The sequence below is a fragment of the Phalacrocorax aristotelis genome, chromosome 1, assembly GCF_949628215.1.
Source record: "Phalacrocorax aristotelis chromosome 1, bGulAri2.1, whole genome shotgun sequence".
Taxonomy (NCBI): domain Eukaryota; kingdom Metazoa; phylum Chordata; class Aves; order Suliformes; family Phalacrocoracidae; genus Phalacrocorax; species Phalacrocorax aristotelis.
Window position 1 is genome coordinate 97,072,600 of NC_134276.1, and position 22,085 is coordinate 97,094,684.

Below are 22,085 nucleotides of genomic sequence, written 5' to 3' on the forward strand. Positions count from 1 at the left end.
AACACCATTGCAACAATCCTGCTGCTAGGGCTGCTGCATCCAATAGCTCTACAATGCAACATGCCTAGCAGTCTCAGGGAGTAGGTTTTCTACCTCAAGCCACCCTCTATTTCAGTCATGTATGCTTTGACCACCAAATTACAGCTGTGTTTCTACTCTTTGAATGTATGAACTTCCATTTCTTTGTGGCAGAGAAATGCTACTTTAATAAAAGAATGCATCCTGCTGCTGCCAAGCAGTCTAAAACCTAGGGGTCAGGGCAACCTGCAGGTAACGCATTTGGGTGTCCCATTTCCTCAGGTTGTAGTCTAATTTATATAGGCTGTGGCACTAAGGGTAAGAACTCTCTCTTCTGATCAGCATCCAGAGCCTTCCAAAACTCAGATCCCATCCTCTGCCTTCCAACTTCAATATAGACAACAAACTCACTTGCAGTTCTCTGCAGGTTTTGTAGAAGTGCCTTCCTTCACCTCGGGCTGAGCAGGCACTCAAGAGATGCAGCATTTCAGAAACTTCCATTCAAACCTGATTTTCACCTGGGGAGGGGGGAGAGGGGAAAGGCTGGGCCTTAATTTCCTGTGCCTCAACTCCCCATCTGTGAAACAGGGTCTTTACAGGGCAGATGAAGATCCTGCAAACTTAGAACATGTATTCTGGACAGCAACTTTCTTTTGTGGTCCTGCAACACAGCAGAAGTTTGGATCCAAGAGAGCACATTAAATCACACTGTCCTTGTTTTTAGTGGAGAACTGAAGGGAGTTTGGCCACTGGAAGGTTTTTGTTTTTCGTAACACTATTAAATACAAAGAAAACGGGAAGCTTGGCAGCCTATTCCACCACGTAAAGCCATGTCTTTCTAAATTACTAGAAAGTTCACTTGAGGCGAAAATCCTCTGTGAAAATTTGGCTTCTGAAATAACTTCTAACTACTACCCCAAATCTTTTTTTTACATCATTATCCTCTGTAAGTGAAGAAAAAATTGGGGTACCACTAGCCTTTGAGAGTGGCATAAAAGTTTCAGGGGACTCATAACAAGACTGCTGGGATACACAGTGCGCAATGAACACTCTTTATTGCTTGGGAAGCTCCAGTGACTTCCATGTTGCTGTCACATAGAGCAACCATCTCAGGACTTCAGTTATATTTCTTTTACTGCGTCAGGTAAGCCACAAGCATTTAACCAAGTGTGATTCAATGGCTATGCCAGTTTAGTTTAATAACTCAATATGCTTTAATCTAAAAGCTGATAGCTCCATTCAGCAAGCAAGGAAACTGCACAAAAGAGCACCCAAAATGCGTGATGCAGCATGCTGGCAGAAGCTGTAGTGATAGCTGAGAGCAGCTGAACGCCTATCAGCAGCAAAGTCACACCCCTCAGGAAGCTGTCAGACCCAGGACTGACCATGTGGCAGAAAGGCTCGAGAACCTTCTGCAAAGCATGCAGATAGGCCTTTCAACAACAGGTGCAAGTTACTTTCACATCTTTATCTATCTCAGCTATCTATCTCTAAGTAAACAGAACGAAGGGTAAATAGGAAGGGTTGTTGCAATTCCTAATCCTACAGCTCATGAATCAGTTCTGTAGCAACCACGACAAACACCACCACCATGCTTTGCAGCAGTTGCCCAGGCTTATAGTAGACAAAAGGCAGTGGCAGGTTTGCTTACTTTTACATTCATTTATTTTTTGCTTATTGGAAAGGCTGCAGTTGCAAAGTTGAGGTATTCTTGGCAGTGCTGCTGGGGTTTTAATGTCTTGGATGTGTTGGAAAGACTGCAATTACCCAGAGGTATCTCATTGCTCTTTGTAAGTCTACAAGACAGACTCTTCTGTGTATGTATTGCCCAAGGGAACTTCATGAAGCAGAAAAAGCACACTCAAGGAAAGTTAACAGCAGCTCCTGGTCTCAGCATACATGACAACCCGTTCAGCTGCTGATACCTTTCTCCAAACAGGCACAGCTCACCTGCCCAGACTATACGAACAACTGGGGAGCAAGTATAGGTGAACAAAGGAAGAAAAAATACCCACACTGTCTGGTATAGCATGTATGTCTGATGGAACAGTAGACTAATTTCTAGAGATGGGGGAAGGGAAGGCATAGATCCTTCCTTCTATGAGGTAAAACAGACTGAAAGACAGGGAAAGTTTCCTAAACTCTTCATCAGCCGTTCCCCTCACATCTTTCCAATGCTTGCCCCTCCCTAAAATCCTCAGCACGTACCCATTCGGGTATTGGCTGGCCAGCCTTGGTGCACAGGAAAACTACCTACTTAATCACTCAGCCCAGCTCCCTTCAGAACTCTGCATTTTAAACAAAACTAAGCTTTAAAGAGATATATTATCACCATGATGAACAAATTGATATTTTAAGTTTACCCCCTACAATTTACTTCTCTTTCCAGAATTAGCATGTAAGTGTTTCAGAAAATACTGTTTTCTTGTAGCTAAAAAGAATCAGAGATTCACCATATTAGCGATTCTGCAAGTATCTTTAGATGGGAGAATTAACACCTACTGCAGGCGACATGACTGACTTGAATCACAGCACCACTACCTTTCGGGAGCTTGACAGACACTAATTTTGGAAAGGTGTTTTGCATGGAAGACTGGCATTAGAGCACATGGAAGATCGAGTACGTGTGGGTGTTACTTAGCAACCTACAAAACAAAACTTTAAGAGTAGCTAGAAAAATTGCCAACTTAAAAGAATAAAGTTTGTTAATGTGTAGGAGCAGCAACTGTTCTTCAAAGCCTTCAGACTAAAACCTACTGCTGTATACATAGACAGCAACTATCATATTAGCCAAGCAACGGTGGTGCCACTTCCTTAAAATTAAAAGCAGTCCTCTCGTCTCCTAAAACAATTCAGCATCTTCTTTGAGCTACCACCAGAAGCTGTAAGCCATGCATCAAGTGAAAAAAATGTCACTATTAAACTGGATCTCAAGGCCTTTTAACAATTGTGGTTAAGCGCTTCTGGGAGTAGCCAGCTAGCCATGGACAGGATAGATTCAGAAGTTTGGTGCTCTCCGATACCAAGGCCCACTTAAACTCAATACCTCTTTAGTAGACCTTTGTTTTGCATACACCCACTACGAAGGTCTAATTTTCCAGTTCAGTCTCAAAACAGCACAAACAACCCCATGGCAGACAAGCTCTACGAATTCTGTGGCACTGCTTATAAACGCTTCTTAGGCTATAGGACTTGTGTTATGACCCTGTGTGAAAGACCCAGAGAGATACAATACAGAGGTCCCGAGGCTGTCCTCCTTGCCTGAAACACCACTTCAGACGACAAATTTTCACTGTTAACTCAGAGGGGTATTTACAGAGTAAAAATGCACAAGCACACCAACATCATTCAAGTCAGACACCAAAGTACATTGTTAAGAGAGCACTTCTGGTGAGGAGTCCCAGGTGTGTTTATGCCTTTGGAAAACCGCTTGCTTATGCTGAGGGAAAGAAAAAGGTGCCTGCTGGAAGGTTTCCAAAACGACTGCTCCAAAACCCTCAGCACCTTCCTTCTGCCCTGACCTTCCATAGGTAGCTCCTCAGGGAATACCTTTGTACTGAACAGGGCTGGGAAGACAGCCGCAGCCCTGTCAGCCCCCATCAACCAAACAGCCCCAGAAAGCAGTTGTGCACAAGACACAGAATCTGTTCAGTTATTCAGGACAGCAAGGGAGGTCCAAATTACAGAGGGTTTCCATAGTTTAATTACAAACCATCTTCCCAATGGATGGAGCTCTCTGATTCAGAATGGCTATTCACATTTTGGGGCAATTAAAGCAACCCATTCACTATTCTGTTCTATTTAAAGCAGGGTTTTGGGGTTTTTTTGTGTGTGTGTCCCCCATCTCTGTTTTTAAATTTGTTATTGCAGTTTTAGAAACTTAATGACTCCAGGGTTGTTTTTTTTAAAGAAACTTAGAGAATGTCACTACCATGTACTGATAGGGCAGCACGTGCTGTAAGTGCATCAAGATCAAACTAGCTGCATCTTTTCAGTTCTTTGAATCTTGATTTGCCTAGAAAGAATAAACATAGCCAAGAAAAATGCAGCTTAGAGTTCACAGAGGTATCCTTCACAGAACAGAGAAATAGTAGGCAGCAAGGCTTTCCTAGTAGTTATCTAGAGCCAGAAAGTAAAACCAATTTTTTTTCCTGGTACTAAGATTTAAAGGACTGGAAGAAATCTCTGTGTGGGAGGGTATTACTTGAACTGAGACACAACAGAAACTAGAAAATTATGGAAGTCCTGTGATCTTCTTTGACCTTAGTCCAAACAGATCCAACTGCCACTGTTGTCTTAGCTCCCACTATTTGCTTAGTGACATGCACAGGAAAGAAAAATCAAGTCTGAACGTCAAATTCCAAGCTCTGCAATTGTGGAGACTGTATATAACTGAGTAATTTAACAGTTGTGTTCTCACCACTTACTGCCTTGACCTGGCTTCAGAGATGCTGTCATGAGAGGGATGGCTCTGGCCAGGCAAGAGCCTTGGTCTCACTTTTCCTTCTGAGAAACAGCACTCACACTAGTCAGTCCTTGCACTTGTGAGCATCACAGCATAGAAACACCATAAAAATATGGCCAAGGTTACTGTTGGGAGTGGCTGGAAATCTGCCTGGTGGAAAAGGACCTGAGGGTGTTGGTCAACAGGCAGCTGAGCATGAGCCAGCAGCATCCTGGCTTGTATCAGGAACAGTATGCCCAGCAGGAGCAGGGAGGTGATCGTGCCCCTGTACTCGGCACTGGTGAGGCTGCACCTCAAATACTGTGTTCAGTTTTGGTCCCCTCACTACAAGAAGGACGCTGAGGTGCTGGAGAGTGTCCAGAGAAGGGCAACAAAGCTGGTGAAGGTTCTGGAGCACAAGTCTTATGAGGGAACTGGGGTTGTTTAGTCTCGAGATAAGAAGGCTCCTGAAAGGAGGTTGTAGCAAGGTGGGTGTCAGCCTCTTCTCTCAAGTAATAAGCAATAGGCATCACGTTGTGCCAGGGGAGGTTTAGATTGGATATTAGGAAAAAATTCTTCACCAAAACATTGTCAAGCATTGGAACAGGTTGCCCAGGGAAGTGGTTGAGTTACCATCCCCCAAGGTATTTAAGAGACATGTACATGCAGTACCTGGGGACATGGCTTAGTGGTGGATTTGGCAGTGCTAGGTTAGCAGCTGGACTTTATCTGAGAGGTCTTTTCCAACTTAACTGATCCTAAGATTCTACAAAATGGGAACTCTGAGGACTCCAGTAAGGTTGAACACATGGAAAACAGTATGCCACAGGATCCAGTTGCTTCCATTGAAGCTGAAGGAGGACATGAGGCTGCTGTTGGCAGCAGTTTAATCAGGAGTAGTAGTAGTACCCTCAGCAGGGGAGAGGAAGAGATAGGCATTTATTTATGCCAATTTCACTGAAATCCATATAGAAGAGAAAGAACAAAGAACTAAAACATAAATACCACAGTAGGAAGAATAACTACTTTGACATGCTTCCATTAGCTACACTAGACACTGAAAATAAAGCAAGAACATCAGAATAAGGTAAGAGGAGGGTGTTTGCCTTTTTTTTTTTTTTTTTAAGGTGTCTGTCTACAAAAGCAAGTAGCATGACAGAAAAATAAGAGGAACCAGAAGTACCTGCCCACAAAGGGGATTTCAACATTGTAAGTTTAACTGAAACACAGTGGGGGAAGTGAAACTGAATAGGAGAGGGGCTTGATGCTAAACATTAGGCTGATCTGCTTTTGAATTGCTTTATTGTGCTTGCCATATAAACAGTTGGGGTAGACATACCTTATTCTGACATGAATCCTTAGAAGCTGAGCTGAACAACTATAAACACAGGAACAAAGCAATGCTATAAAAACTGCTGATATCTTAATACTGTTGAAGCTAAATGAGCCACAGAAACATTGCAGAAAGCAATATATTGCTATTTTTATGACTATTGTGCATATGCCGGTCAAGACTCAGGAGGCTATATGGAACAAACATCAGTAACAGCACTGAGAAAGTGCCAGTTAATGTAAGAAAGACTCAGCTATATCTAAGTCTTTATCAATTTTGCCCAGTCAGACACCCAGATGCCAACAGACTGGCATTAAGAAAAACAATATATAAAGCAAAAGGTTGAACAAATGTTTGTCCTAACAGTTTTCAAAGCTATATCAACAATCCACCATTGTTTGAATGGTGAGTGATTATTTACAGCAATTACCACCTGTAGGCAATTGTACATTTTTACTTAATGTAGAAATGCATACTTCTTGAGCATAGCCAGGTTGATGCAAGTATTGAGGGGCTGTCTACGCTAGATATTGTAACGAACAGCTTTATATTCCTTACGTCCTAGAATACTTGTTGCAAGCCTAGTTTGATTCCATAAACAGAAAAAGACACACAGTTCTTTGCACTAGAAGCTTTATTTGTTTTAACAAAAGCAGTTTTTTTAACAGCAGCACTCACTTGGGAACCCTCCTGCTTCCTGAAGTATTGCCCTTCCAGAGGAAGGGCTCTGGATGCCTGCTGATCTAAAGCCATCCATGAATAGTCCAACAGGCAGAAAAGCTTAGCCAAGTCATATGTTCCTTCAGTCTGAGTGGCCATCACAACTCTCCCAATTTCCATGAGTGAAAGTGCAAATGGCATGGAGCCTGCCGATGAAGGGTTAACAGTACAGGCATATGCTGTACAAGCTTCCCCATTTATTACTGTGACTGTAGTCCAGGTCTGAAAGGACAACAGACCCCTGCTATTCCAGGCCTAATCTTCTCAAATTGAAACTGCCTGTTTTGTCACTGCATGCCTGGATTCTGTGCACAAATGAAACACTAGTTTTGGTGCCACTCAAGAAACAAGAGATCCAGTTGGTATCAGCATTCAAGACATTATCTTATTCCTCCCCAATTATTTCTAGGCACATTCTATGTATAAACCATGCTATGTGCAGCATGTGTTTTAAAAAAAGTCAGACCTATAAATGGCTTCCCAGTACTCCCTTCTCCAAAAAGAATCCCTTAACTGTACAGCACACACATATATAGCTCTCCATCTAAAAAAAGCGAAGCCCCATTAGCGAGGCAAACTAATGGTTACACACAGGCAGCATGCATTAGTTTCTGCCTGAGAGCTACCCATGCTCAGGTGTCTTAACACTTCAAGCCCATGAACTATTTTTTTCTTAACTAGTTTCAGACCTACCCTCGCTCCAGGCTCTAGCTGACACCAGCTGGATCCCTTGTGCAAGAACAAAGCAGGAGGCTCCAATTGGACCTCAACTGCATCGTCTTCCTCAGAGATAAGGGAGGTAACTTGACAAAAAAACCCACCACACCCAAAAAGCATAGATGCCCCTCCACTTTGCATTTCCAGGCAGCTGGAAACCCAGCAGACAATGTAGCTGTTGCTTAACACACACAGGAATCTACATTGTATGCCAGGTTCATGCCCCAAACCTGGAGAGTCTTCCCATACAACCAATAAAAACCAGCTGTGCACACCAGCGTTCACAGTACTTTTCATCCCCTAATGCATAGCAGTCATGTGATCAGACAAGGCACCTGTTTCAGAACCTATCCTTTGCAGGAGAGGTTAAAAATTATTCACTGAAAAGAGTGAAGTCCAACTATCTTAGCTCAAATTTACAAATATTCTCTTCAGTTTTGACTACCACAAGCCCCAAGACTTAGGCCACAGAAAAGACTGTCGCTTTCTGATACATAACATCCAGGCATTTAATCTGATTCCCAGCGTGAAGTAGATCCAACAGATATCCAATCCTTTATTTGGGGCCACACCTCAGACGTTAACTTGTTAGCACTGTGAACTTGTTCTGCACCCAGGAGAACAGATAAAAATCCAACAAAAACTATAGATAGAAGATATGAGATGTCATCAGAGACCCAGTAGCCAGATGTAGCTGCTGATTGTAAAGACAGAATCTACACTGACTACTGAGCGATTGATGGGCAACTACAGGTTCTGGGTTGACTGATCCACAGCATTAATCCGACACGACCTGCAGAAACAATTAGAAAAAAAAAAGAAATCAGTATATGAAACAGTTCGGTAAATAAGCCTTCTTAAAGAAAGAATTTTCTACAGTTGGTATTAGAGCTTTCTTGTAGACGGTAAACAGAAAAGTGTGTTGCCAGAACAGAGTCACCTCAGGTGTAGTAGTCATTAGCTTTTACAATTAAAAAGTATTCACAGTGTTCCAATATCTTTACTCTGAAATAACCTGTTTCATCCCCATGTATTACTAAAGACCTGCTCCCAAAACCAGATAAGAAATGCTCACAAGTGTGAAGTAGAATAATAGCAGAACCAAAGTCACCTTAAATTTCTCCTTAATCCTCAAGCCATATTGTACAAGAAGCTGTGAATTAGTCAAAAACAGGCTGTTCTTATCCCGTCATAAAAGGCATTCAATAAATAAAAGTAAACTGAAAGGCACAGAGGTAATCCTGAAATGGGGAAGGTATCCCACACTGTAGTGAGGAAGAATACATTTCCTACATAAATTTAGCAGAAAAAACGGAGGGGAGCTGCTTAAGAGTTAACTTCTATTAGAAAACAGTGCAGCATTTTGAGTCTTTGCATAAAAACTCTCATTCATGGCAATTTGAAATCCTTTCGTCTCTGGTGTCAAATGAGGAATCCCAGCTCCTCTCTACCACCTCACGAACTGCTATAGCTGTGTAGCACATCTGAGAAAAATCCTAGTGAATACATGCCTAGCTTGGCCTTCCAATGGTGACTGAAATATACTCTAGGAAACTCCTTGAAGTTTTTCGGTAAGCATCAAGATTTTACATTGCAAGAGACAAGTCAGTGTCAGTATCAGTAAAGACAAATGAAAAATGGCCATCAAGTTAGAACTACTCATTAAGTATTTCAAGTTTTTATTTTACTAAAACATTTCTGGGAACTGGAAAGACTTTTAACTTTACTGAAAGTAGTTTAATGTTGTCACTGGACTGACAAGTTTGGGTTTTTTTTTAAAACACAGAACTGTAGGTAACTGTAAGAACATTTTTAATCATTTTATTTTTTGGAGCAGTTTTACTACTAATGTTTGACTAGCTTATAGCAATAATATCAATGATTAAAGACTGGTCTACAGTTTGCTATCAAGTACTTCTAGAAAAGAGTGGTTGCTGTTAACGCCCCCATTGTAAGAAAAGCACAAGAGGTACATGCGTACCCTGATGAACTTTTCCACAATACAGTTTCATAAACAGCATTCATTAAGCATGTATAAGGATTAAAAAAAATGTTGATTCAGTACCTGTGCTAACTTCTGGAGCTTGCAAAACTGACAGAAGTTTGCCAGGAATAAGCACATAACGCTGAAGCACAAGAGCAGCGGCACTGAAGCTGGGGAATGAATACTGGTATTTCTTTGCTGGAGAATTCACCTCAGTGTTTTGCACAATTCATTTATTACAATGTGACCACTTCTCCCTCCTTTTGTAGGCAACACTTTACACTTCCCTGGCTTCAGTCCTCCTCAAGACAAGCCAACATAACCTTCTACTGCAGCCTAGCAGCATGCAGGAGGATGTGTGTCATCCCACCCTACCCCGTATGGGGAGAGAGCTTTTCCACCACAGGCATTTCTGGCTTATGGCCACTCAGAAGTCAGAAGCAGTATCTCCCCTCTGATCCTCAATCAAGCAGGCCCTGGAATATGCCAGAGAAATGAAATCTCTTCTTATTTATTACACTATCAACTATCCAGTCATTTGTGAGTTCTAGCCAGACCCCTTACAACTATAAGAGGAGCAAGTGTAGTGAGGGGAAGAACAGAGCCCTGAACCCAACACCACCCTCCCTCTAGGGCAGGCTATGCTGAGGGGCAGCCACCAAGCAGCATTTCTTAACTACCCCCAGACTGCTTAAGCAACAGGGTGTTTAGGTGCACCTACTACATTAATATGTCAAACCCCCCAGAAGACAAAGGGTTCATCACTCCAAGGTCAGAGCTCTTGCAGGGGAGGAAAGGGAGGTGGGTTTGTGAACACCTCAATGACACAGGAGCTCTCCACATGTACAGCTTAAGACTCCAGTTATGTATTTTAAGCCTGGGCTGTGGATTCTCAGATCCAGTTGAGCAGTGCCTGGATTTGATATCTGTGCAGACAGGAGTCTTGCTGCTTCACAAAAGCAAGAAATACCAAGTTACTGTGGAAAAAAAACCCACCCCATCTGTAATCCATGAAACATACATGGGAAGCTTTTGATACTGGTGAACTGTACTAGCATGAAGGTTTATTGCCAAAAATGCAAGAGGCAGCTGAGCCCACCACCAGATCAAGTAAAAGTTAGAAAACACCTATTGGATCTCTGTTATGTATCACATACAAAGGCAAGTGACTAGAACACTTGTGAATCACCCCCTAACAGACTCCTTCCTTTACTTGCTGAATCAAGGTATGTTTAATAGGATTGAACGATCTTTAAGTAGATCAATCAAGACAAGAAAGCTTAACCAAGACATACACTGTTGTACTGTTTCCACTTTGAAAAAAAGCCAATAACTCTTTTTTTAACCAAAGGCCTAGCTGTTGAATTGACAGGAAAGAGAACAAACAGGTCCTCATCAACCAGCTTTGCTATGGGAGAGAATCACATCATGGGCTAATACATTACAAGGATAGGATGGCACTGACAAGCATTAAAATCTGAAATGAAAAGGGGGAAAAGCTATTCACTATGAAGACCGAGAAAGGTGGGTAAGGAAGACTGTTAATGCTCATTACTTAGGTTTGAACAATAGTTCTTCCCATTAAGTTTGGTAAAGTTTTTTGTTCTGGACAGTGCTGCCACAGGTGTCAAGTGAACTGAACACAAAGAAATAAGCGCCACTTTACTAGTTCGCTTAGAATCCACATTCTGATATTTATAAGTGGGGCAGGGGGATGCTTTCAATAAAGAAGTCATTACCTGGATATTGGCTTCGGCAGCTTCCCAAAAAGAAAGCAAGCCAGCATCTCTGCAAGTTCAGAGTTGACAGTTTCACTGAGAGTTAAAGCCATCACCAGGGACAGCCAAAACGCTTGTTTCAGTGCACTGGCACTGCAGTTGCAGAAATACTTCTCCATGCTTAATGCACAATACAATGGAATTTCGGTATTTACCAAGCATGGCAAGAACTTCTAATTACCTAATATGAACTTCGGCAAAGAGCCATTATATCTTAAGTTCTCAATTCAGTAAAACAGATCAGTGCATTGTTTCAACCAAGTAGGCATACACTTCATAAAGTAAATGCATAATTGTGGAGTTCAGCTATGCACTGCAATAGGCACTAATGAAATGGGAAAGTTAACCAAAGCAGTAACTTTTTTTTAAAGCCCAGTGTAATGATACAGAGGGTGAAACCAACATTAAATACAGGTGTCCAATTAAAACACATTCTTACACACATGAATTCCTCTGCAATTACATAATTATGCCAGAGCCAGGATATCTCTGCAGCAAAGCATGTTTTCAGTGATCCCAGCTCCTGCATACCTCAGACCCTGTGACTGTAGTGGTCAAACCCATTCAGACCAGCTGATGGTCACTTGACTCTCCGCACTATTTATACATTGCTCCATTAAGTGAAGCTCCTGATTGGGCTGAGTAGATTTATGAAAATCCTGCCCAAGACATTTTTTTTTAAATTGCTTTGCCAGAGAACACTAGTATGGGCAAGTCTAGGGAGGCAGAGAGTTGGCTTGGCCTTCTAAAACAACTTCCTAAAGGCAAAACCACTTGCATTCTCAGAAGCCAACTAACTAGCTTGTTTTTAGAACTTAATTGCTGATAAATGCAAACACGGTTACCTTTAACCAGGACCTATTTTTGAGCTGACTTCACAGACATAGTCTTTGAAGGATTTGATACCAATAGATAAGAAACTGGCTTAGCTGTAAAAAACCATACAGGAGGCCGTAAATTATTATTTATTCTAACATGCAAAAATCCCACCTGGAAATCAACTCAAAATAAGTTATATAGGCATAAGTAAAATGGGTTTGATATGGAGTTAAGTAAACTGTACACTGAAGTTGATGGAATAATGAATAACTGAGCCTACAACTTTGCAGAGTGGCACAAAGCTGCCATGGACTATTATAAGCACAAGTTAAGGTTCCTAAGCTAGAGGCTTCTGTACGCTAAGAACTAATGGACTTCCTTTCTATAATGCTGTTCTGCAAGCAAGTAGCACTCAGCTGTCAGCTATTGTTAGTAAGTGTTCATACTCCACTGTGCTGTAACTGTCCACTGGGTAGCAATACGTTATGAGAAACTGAATTAACTTATTCACCAAATCAATTTTATGAGCAGTAAGGTAATTTTATATACAGACAGCAAACAGTGCCAGTGAAATTTTTGTTTATGTCCATGGTGTTAAACAAACACCTTGCCAGAGGATTCCAGCTCAGTTCTTTACAGGACATACAGAAGGTAGCTTTCTGTATATTAATGGTGTTACAGAAACACCTACAGCTGGATGTGCTTGCGCAGACACAACACCAGCATTTCTAAGTCTGAGGCAGGAGATTGCCAAAGCAGAAAAGGAATGGGAAGACAAAAGCAAGAAAAAACCCAAACAAAACAAACCACCACACTCCTGCTACCACCCGTGCACCCCTGGGTCCTCTCTTTAACTCAGACCTGTGCAGGACATGAGTCACAGGCTGTCAGCAACCCCCGTGCCTGTGCAATAGGTCTGCCAGACTTACTGCGTACGCGTATTATGGGCATACATCAGGGTATAGTGCATATGTGGAAGAGGCCCACGCAGCCATTTAAGAGGCAAATAGTTGGTGCTCACAGCATATCAACATTGCTGTAGTAGAGATGCTAAGCAAGATTCAAAAAGTGTCAGAGAATTACTTTATCAGCTCTTTAGCTAGCTTTATTTTTTTTTCTAAACAGCATGCAGGCACCTTGCAACAGCACACCCCCAGCATGCCGAATAGTAACAATTTGGCTAGCACTCCAACTAAAATGTGAGTAGAAATTAAATGGGTTAAGCACAGAACGCTATCTTTAGTGAAGCTACGATCATTTGAGATTAAGACTAAATGCTACTAAATTCTGATGCTGGCTACAGTTACTCAAACAAGCCTCTCAATACACCTACAGTACAATCTTTGGTGGCTGGGCTCTAAAAGCCCTGCTACGTCCTTACTATGCAATTCAATTCAAGCTACCATGCAGTTCAAGCTTGCATAGCACTCAGTCTGTGTGGAAAATAGGGGCCCTCATCTTTAGTAACACTCTCATTTACTTATGGTAGATACCTATGTGCAGAGAATACCAGGGAAATAAAATATCAATGTGAAATGGCAGCCTAGCAAATAAGTGAAAGCATGTCAGGGATGAGACAAGTTTGATCCAGAAGTCAGGTAACAAGCCGAGTGGCAACAATTCCCAAGACCAATTCCCAGCACTGACAGTGCAATCCTCCTGTATACTCCTCAAGCACCTACTTTAAAGATAATTACTCTTCCAAGTGCAGTTAGTACTTACTTCAGAGAAGAACAGCGTTCATGTGTTACTTGAACTTTGCAATATAAGGCACTTGATTATTCAATTATGGAGATGATGCTACAAAGCCACCTGGTCCTGTATCACACCCTAATACATAATAAGAGCGTGGTGACTATAAATTCATTTACTGTCCTCTTCCCTACCCTCTCCTCCTAATTCCTTTCCTGTGCAGTGAACTCACCCGGGGGAGTAAACACACCCCACAACCCACTTTCAGCCAAGTACAATATGAAGGTTACCACATTTATGCTGTAAGCTTAAACTGTTTCTGATGATCTTACTATTCTGTAGGGAACTCTGCCCTCTGCAAGTGGGTCTGGGTAAGCTGAGGAATGAAGATACAATGACTGCCTAGATATGAGTTTTAGACTAATTACGTATAAGCCTTTAAGATGAGGAACCTGGACAACATGCATGCTTTGGGCATTGTTTTGCCTTAAGACTCAGAGGGACTCACTTTCTCCCTCTGAGACATGCAGTATAGTAACAGCTACCTTCCTTCGCCTGGTAAATGCTAGAACCGTCCCAACAAAAAGGAGAACAAATCCACCCAAGATGTCTCACAACCTATTTTATGCAGCAGCAAGCTTTACTCTGGAAACATAAGGGACAAGTTACACATGTAGGAAGGTCTGAGTGTTACAGTATCCACATATAAATTAAGAAAAGGCAGGGCCCACAACTTCAACAAAAACATAGATCTTAAGCAGCGTTAAGGTGGACATCTAAAAAATCATTAGCGAGTATTAAAGCCCTCAGAAACCTGGAAATCTGAACATAATTCCCAGATGCAGTTAAGATCCCCTGAAAATTCAAAATTAGACCAGAATGGTATCCTAGATAAGTATTCTCCAAATTATTTAGAAGATGAAGCGCCTCACAACAACAAAAAATAAGGATCACAATTCTTTAAGTGTTAACAAATCTTTACAAGAGAAATCTGAAAGCCAGGGACACACTTCATCTTGCCTGAAGATTATCACATGACAACAGCACGCTACTATGCCACAGAGACCTAAATGACTGTGTTTATCCCACAGCTCACATGACTTTGCTTCCTTTAGACTATAAATGGTGAAGAGAAATACGCCCAGCAGAAAAGCAACAGGTACAATGTACTAAGAAGCTCCCACAATAGACATCTATTCTACAGAACCAGGGCTAATATTTACTGATATGAAGTCTGAAGTAATTCACACCAGCAAATAGCACGCAGATTACAAACACCAATTCACACAGCTCTAGCTAGGCAATATTCTGTATATAACTTTCAGAAAGCAGAAATAGTGACGTGTAAAGGACACAGTGGCAAAGCTGATAAATGCTTTTAAAGACACTGAATTTCTTACTCCAGACTGGTACTCCCAGGCATATTGCAGAAGTCGTCACACAGATCTAGCTTTACAATTTTACCAGCTGAGGGGTTTTAAAATACAGAGGGTCCACAGGGAAACAAGATTGTCTTACTGAAACAACCATTTAAATGAAGGTCCCCTGCCCCCTCTCCATATATACACACACACACGCTTGCACTGGATTGATGAGATTAGGTAAACATGGACAAACAAGTGCATTGGCAGGGGAGAGAGATGTCTGTCGGTACTACTGTACCTTTAAGTATTTAAGCAGAAAGACCTATTTGGATCTGGGACTGTGACCACATTGTAGGAAGAGAATTTAACTTTTACTTTATCCTTCTCTCAAAAAGAGAAATATGGAACCTGGAAGAGAAGAGTGAACCTGTGGAAATATTTTGTGCAAGCGATAACTACCATGGGCAGAACAGGGGAGGCGCCAGCTGGAAAAGCATCTTCTCCCACAGTAGATACAGACCCCAGGCTGTTTTACCTGCTCAGAATCTTGCCAGGATGATCATCTAAGTTCTTCCATAACATGCACTGTTTTTAGATCACCTCCAAGAAAAAGATAAAAATTAGCCAAGGACTATTGTTGTGTAAAATTTAACTGGCAAGAACCACAAAGTAGCTCACTTGAGTATCCAATTCATGGGATACCTCAAGAATCTCAGGAATATTCAGAGATTCAAAACTGCTTCCAACTTGTCTGTTGTGGATGTAATATCGTCCTTCACTAAAGTGATCTTAGAATGAGGACAAATTTATTCAGGGCAAGCAGAGACTATGGTGACAGGAATTTCACAATACTGAGAAAAGAATAATACCAGCAGGTACTGAAAGGAAAGGTATTGAAGGACTCTTGAAGGGAAATCCTGAATAGTACAAAAATATCAGTAACATTTAGTCTTGTACAGATTACTAATAGGTTCAGGTTATGACAGAACAGTAGACTACATCAATCACAAGGTGGTCTCAGTTTTGAGATGTATATTAAGCAATACCTGCTACCAAAACTTTTAAATTAACACTCTGCAACTACAGTGTGTAGTGGTGGACAGGGATTAAAGCAATTCTGCAGTTTGAGCAGCTCTTCAAGACTTACGAACACTGCATTACAACAACAGATCTTAACTGGATCTTCTCATGAGGACTCCCAACCTGGTCCAAATAAGCACTACCTCAACGGTCTGTGAAGTGCCCATGATATACACAAGAGATTTCAGTTTCCAAGTGGAGAACTCCACTGAGAAGCCATTATTCCTGGTTCCTAACATATACTTGAATAAAAAGCAACTCAAGCCAGAATGTGACTACAGGCTATGTTGTAGAAACACAGACTATTCCTGGTTTATTTCATCCAGTTTGATTTACTGCAATGCCCACTCATTCGTCATCAATAAATTCAGCTGCTTAATAGGGCATCTTATCTTAAATGCAAGTATTATCTATTCCTACTTTTAAGACTGCCATTGCAGAGCATGAGCAAGTCCTAGGTATTCCTCCCGGAAGTTTTATGAGTTCTGTTGCACTGTTTCTTTATTCCAAGCATTTTTACGGTATTCGAGTAGCTGCATTATCCACAGTACATTAGAGTAAACACGAAAGCCTTTTGGAACCAGGCCTACTCCAACTCAATAACTTCCTACCCAAAAGGGTTTTTTATTACTAAAGATACAGCATGAAGGAATGAATGCCGAATATACTCTAAATGCAGAGGTTCAAAGACTAGGCATCCAGGCAGGACAGAAAGGATGACCAACCAAACCAAAAACCTGTTGTCCATCTGAACACTATAAACATGTCAAAAGCACAAAACTCAAAACCAACATAAGAGTTGGTATGAACCAGCAAGCAGAGGACACAGACCAACCATTTCACATGCATATTTGCATCACTATTGTGAATGAAGATTGCACTTCAGAACAGAGGTGGTTTAATGAGTAAGGCAGTCTCCATCTCTCTACCCCACAGGACATACTGACACAAGTATGTCAGTATACATTTTCATTTGTTTAAAAAAACCGCAACAAAATTCAGTAGGAATCTCTGTAGTAAGCACAGAAGATAAGTGGCAGTGTTCTATATTCATTCACAGTAAAGGAGTTTATCTAAAAGCAAGGTTACCTGAAGAAGGAAAGTTACATTCATTGCAAAATAAACTGCACAACAGTCAGGAATGTGTCAGCCCCATTACTTCAATTAAATTTAATCTTTGAAGCAAAACCTTTAGAACTAGATTCCTATTACAGGTCAAGATGACATTAAGAAAACTTAAACATGGCCATACTAAATTCAGACCTCACACTGTATACTTTCATTCTTAATACCAGATAATAGAAGAAAAAGGAAATATGCTTTGTAGTATAACAGCAGTTTAAAATTCTAATTATTATTAAAGCATATTTTAAAAACACTAGGTAGACTTGTCCCAATAAACCATTTGGTAAAGTCTAGATACACCTGATGTTTTGAAATGCACAGCAGTAACACAGGAACCCCTATCAAATAGCCAGTCCCATTAATCTTCACTCTTTTCTAAAGGTGAGGGGAGAAGCCCAAAACAAAAACATGCACATGAACATTTCTGAGAGGCAGCAAGGATGACAGGCACTCTTGACTTTCCATTCTGTCTGCTAATGGCATGATCAGCTTCAGTTGAAGTCTTATTTTATCTCTGCCTGCAAGGTATTCACAACTACTGTTGTGAACGTGTTAAGTAAGGCATGAAACAATTCCTTCCCCCCCCCCCTTTGAAAACACTAAGGAAGGCTGAACACCTTACTAATAAAGCAGAGTCACTCATTTACAACCTTTAGAGTATGGTTAACACAGCTTTTCCACTCTAGTGGTTTTGTACCTATACAGCACAGTTAGCACTGTATATAATAGTTTTCCAGGCAAGGGACCTGGGAGTTATGCTTTCCAACACACTTTCAAAACATTTTCCCATCATCTGCATAGTACCATTTTCTTATAAGTGAAGTGCATGTTGCCATTTGGTGACTTCTTTTACCATCCCACTGTAGTAGCCTTCTAAAGGCTTTCAGGGGAAACATCTCCCTGTTGTTGGCAGAATGCCTCACACAGCATCACTGGGTAACCAATGGGGAAATCCAGTGTGCTGTACGAATACAAACATCAGTACAAGATAACAATTAGATGGCAGAGTTGCATATTATCAATAACTAGAGGAAGTGTATTAAAACAGTCATTTTGGAGATAACGCCATTCAGAGCCTAGATCCTGGTATATTCATAGCTTGCATAATGCATGCATAATCACAAGTACTACATGTACAAAAAAATCCACTACATAAGTCAGTAAGACTATGGTAAAGTTGTTTAAAAATAAGCCATTGTAAATATATGCAAAGATTCAGAGACAAACATTTTCAGTGAAAGTAATCTGACATCTCAAAAAAAGAGACCCCCTTTTAATAATTGATGCCTTCAAGAGAACATACTCAGCCAAAGCTACATATTAAATCCTAGGAGGTGCAGTACAAGTAAAGTGTTTTGTACCACATCTTGCCATAATAACTGGGAAATAACACTATAAGGGTCTAGTGGTTTTGACGGCTTTCAGTATTACTTAAGTATGCTGAACAATTAGATGTGGCCTGAAGTTTGTCAGAAGCTGTTTCCAACTACATGTCTATCTGACACACCACCAGTGGAGTAGTGAATCAGTCATATGTATACACATCATTGGAAATCCTCCTGAAAAGTAACTGAGCACTTAATCTCAAGGGCAAGAATTGCAAACTGCAAGGGAAGACAGACTGAAGCAAACAAGTATTCTCATCCAGTGCTGCTCGAGTTCTGTTAGTGGCAGGGCAGAGGAGTTCAAAGTTCACTTTCACAGTTGATGTGGGTTTCCTTTAAAATGCCTGGAAAATGACTATGTTGACCACATCCACATTCTGAAATACTTTTTTGAGAACTCCTAACGAAGCTTCAGCCAAAGGAACAGGAACTGACTCATTTGTACAGTACCCATCCACTGCACAGTCACTCTCAGATGTGTGCCCGAGATGCACGCGGGCTGGGATACAGCAGTCAAAACTCACATTGTATTTGAGAGATTTCAGTTAGGCATTTTGTATCAACATGACAACACTCTGCATGAAGGTGTGCTCACAACGCATCTCTATTGCTTCAGGCTGCCACTCGCTGTCAGTGCCAACTCTGCTATTTCTGTTTCTGAACACAAATTTATACACAGAACTGAAGACGGAGTTGAGCAAGACCATGAGCTCTCCGCAGTGTATTTTACTATTTGCAACTCAAACTGGCCATGAACAAAAAAGATAAAGATAAATGAGCTAGCATGCTATTACAAAATGCGTGTAGAGTGCAAAAAACCCCAAGTGTATAATTTTAAACAGACTTGACTGTACATACTGTGAGTGAATCAACTCATTCCTAGTTAGGTTTTACTGCAAGATAAAACAGTTCTGAAAGTCAAGTTTGAAGGATCCAACAAATCATTCCAATATTTCCAATTCACTTGGCAACCTTCAGTGCATGGGAAAACAGTAGGCAGCACAGGAGGCTCTGTAAAGGACATGTATACTACGAAGTATCACCTTGCGGTTGTTAGCTATGTATAGACTTGCAGAAAACAGGCATCCCATTTAAAAAGTCAGCTTTCTACAAAATAGGTGTGCCACTAAGCCATTGTTTAAACCCACCGAAACTGCACTGAATCATTTCCCTGAATAGCATCACAATGAAGTGGGTGTGTTGTTTTTAAATCAAGGTGTCTGCTAAGCAAGTTCTTTAACAATTTTTGATTATCAGCACATCCCAGAAGCATAAAGATGTGTCCCTGAATTCCATAAAGATTTCACATAGAAGCACAAGATACCAAAGAAGCAACTCTGCACCAAAAAATTTAGGGAAGGTAAGTGCTGGGGATTCCAGGAAGAAAACACCTTTGGTGTGACTACAGAACTACACTGCTGAGGATATCCATTACCACCTTTGCTGCTCATACCTAACTGGGCTTCTGAATGCAACCCATTAAGAAAGGTTAACCTGACATCCCAGAAATAGTTCTCCCAATGGTTTTGGCTCCCCAGGTGTCACGAAGCAGCAGGTTTATCTGCAACATATAAGTGTTTTGTTTTTACACACACACACACACACACACACACCCCCCCGCCAAGGAGTATTTGACTAAGCTTCCCTGCCCATATCTAGGCATTTTTTAATTGATGTGTACTTATGCGGTATTGCATTGCATACTGCTCCTCCACCACAGAATTACATACTCTCAACCTCAGCCAAGAAGTTAGAAAGTTCCAGTAGGCCAGTTTATCAGGCAGCAAAAGTATATTGGAAGTACCCAAGGCAAACCAGTCATAATCACTGAATTTACATACGATTAAGGGGCATTCTGGCTACAACAAGCAACTCTTTGGGTGGAAACTCCTGGGGAAAATACAGCACTCTGCTTGTCAATACAGCTTTTTTCCTCTCTAACAGATCAGATAATCTAGCAGATGTGTTCTGTGACTAAAAGGAGAGCAAGATGTGCCATGGTACTTCACAGTTAAGAGGTAATTAGAGGTTTCTTATTCAAATGTAATGGCACCTTCTGTACTCATTTTCTGCTATATGATCCACATATCTTTCAGAGGAATTTTTGCTATGTTACAGTGCTACTAAAATACATCATTTCCAAGAAAGAGACATCTAGATAGGCTAACAGTCATAAGAGGTTTCTTTTGTGCAATAACAAACAAGTGGTACATTTCAGTTTTTATTACATAAAGGTGTCTCCTACAGTAGCCTTGCTGCTATTACAAGTGTAACTGCTAGAAGACATCACCTTTCACATTCAGAAGTGAACTATTCCTCCCCATCACTCTACCAACTGAAAATGGCTGAACAAAGCCAGGAAGGCAGTTGCAACTTTGAGCATCATCCTGACATCAGCACGCTTTCACAAAGAATACACATGGATTTCAGACAGAGCTGGAGAAGCTCTCTCCAGCTGCTGTATTACAGAAGGTCTTATGAGACCTGTTTGATATTCCTCAACTAAGTTTCTAAGCAGTTCCAGAAAGGCAGGTAATCGCCCAGCAAAATCCATGCTATTAAGATTCTCTCTCATTTTGCACCTGTTTGACCAAGGGTACCATTTTTCTGTTCTACACGTGGTATCATCAATCATTTCAACCTCTCAAGACATTCAAGCATCACAAAGCAGAGCTAGACTCCTGGAGCTGACAACAGTGAAGGAGACAGGACAACTAATAGCATTCTAATGAGCAACTCCCCTTAGAAGAAAATGGAACAAAAAAAAAAAAAAATCAAAGACAACTTCCACCAAACCATTGCCTACACTAGGCAGCAGAGCAGCAGCAGAGTGGAAACAAACCAGTCACTTGACTTCCAGTTCCTCACCCCAGCCACAGGGCACATCCTCTTGCCTACTTACACTAACAGTTACTCCCAAGTGTTAACGACACTGCATTGCAGCATGCTTTAGCTAGCACCTACTAACCAAAGGTCAAAAACCTTTTAAGGATGCTCAGAAACCAGAAGGAAAATTCCCTTAAGCAAGGATCAGGGCAGTTCCCCAATAAAGCAGTTTAATACTTTCATAGCCCGTGCTGCAGTTGTCCCGTCCCATCCCGTGTGTCCCCGTCCCCGTCCATCCCCCTCTGAGGGCATCAGAGTAACACCTCGCTTTCCTCGCACCCTACTCAGGCTCTCCCTTATCACAACTGCAAATACTATTATGCAACTTACATGAGCGCTATGTTTCCTATAGTTTCCGGAAGAAAGAATAAACATTGGATTTCATTCTCATTCCACAGCTGCTTGTGGGGAGGGAGGCCTCCCGTCCACTCCTTCCTCCCCCTGAGGAATTTCAGCAGAGGGGCAGAGCTCTCCCAGCCAGGGCTCCAGCTCAGCTGCAGCAGCCCATGCCGCAGCATGCCTCCTTCAGCTGCTGCCTGCCAAACCCCACCAGGCACATCAGGCACTTCGCCCACATGTCATTTCGTACGACAAAATACCTGCCCGTTTAGGGAGCTGGCACCCTGAAGGCCACTTTTGCTATTGTTAGGAGGTAAGCTGGAAGCGCCACTTATTGATGATAAATTTTTTTCATTCACTAGGGACTATGTCAAGTGCAGACTTCATTTTTGAGGCTCATT

At 41.4% G+C, this 22,085-nt stretch overlaps 1 long non-coding RNA gene across 3 annotated transcripts in view; it reads right to left on the minus strand.

Annotated features, from left to right (window-relative positions):
- The window catches only part of LOC142059673 (uncharacterized), a 122,787-nt gene that overhangs the window by 36,413 nt on the left and 64,289 nt on the right, over nucleotides 1-22,085 (minus strand). The window contains exon 4 of one of the 3 annotated variants that reach the window (XR_012661485.1): nucleotides 6,412-8,025. The exons of the other annotated variants lie outside the window; for them this stretch is intronic. This is a non-coding gene — a long non-coding RNA (uncharacterized LOC142059673). Of the gene's footprint in view, nucleotides 1-6,411; nucleotides 8,026-22,085 lie in introns of those variants that run through there. 3 annotated transcript variants of the gene reach the window in all.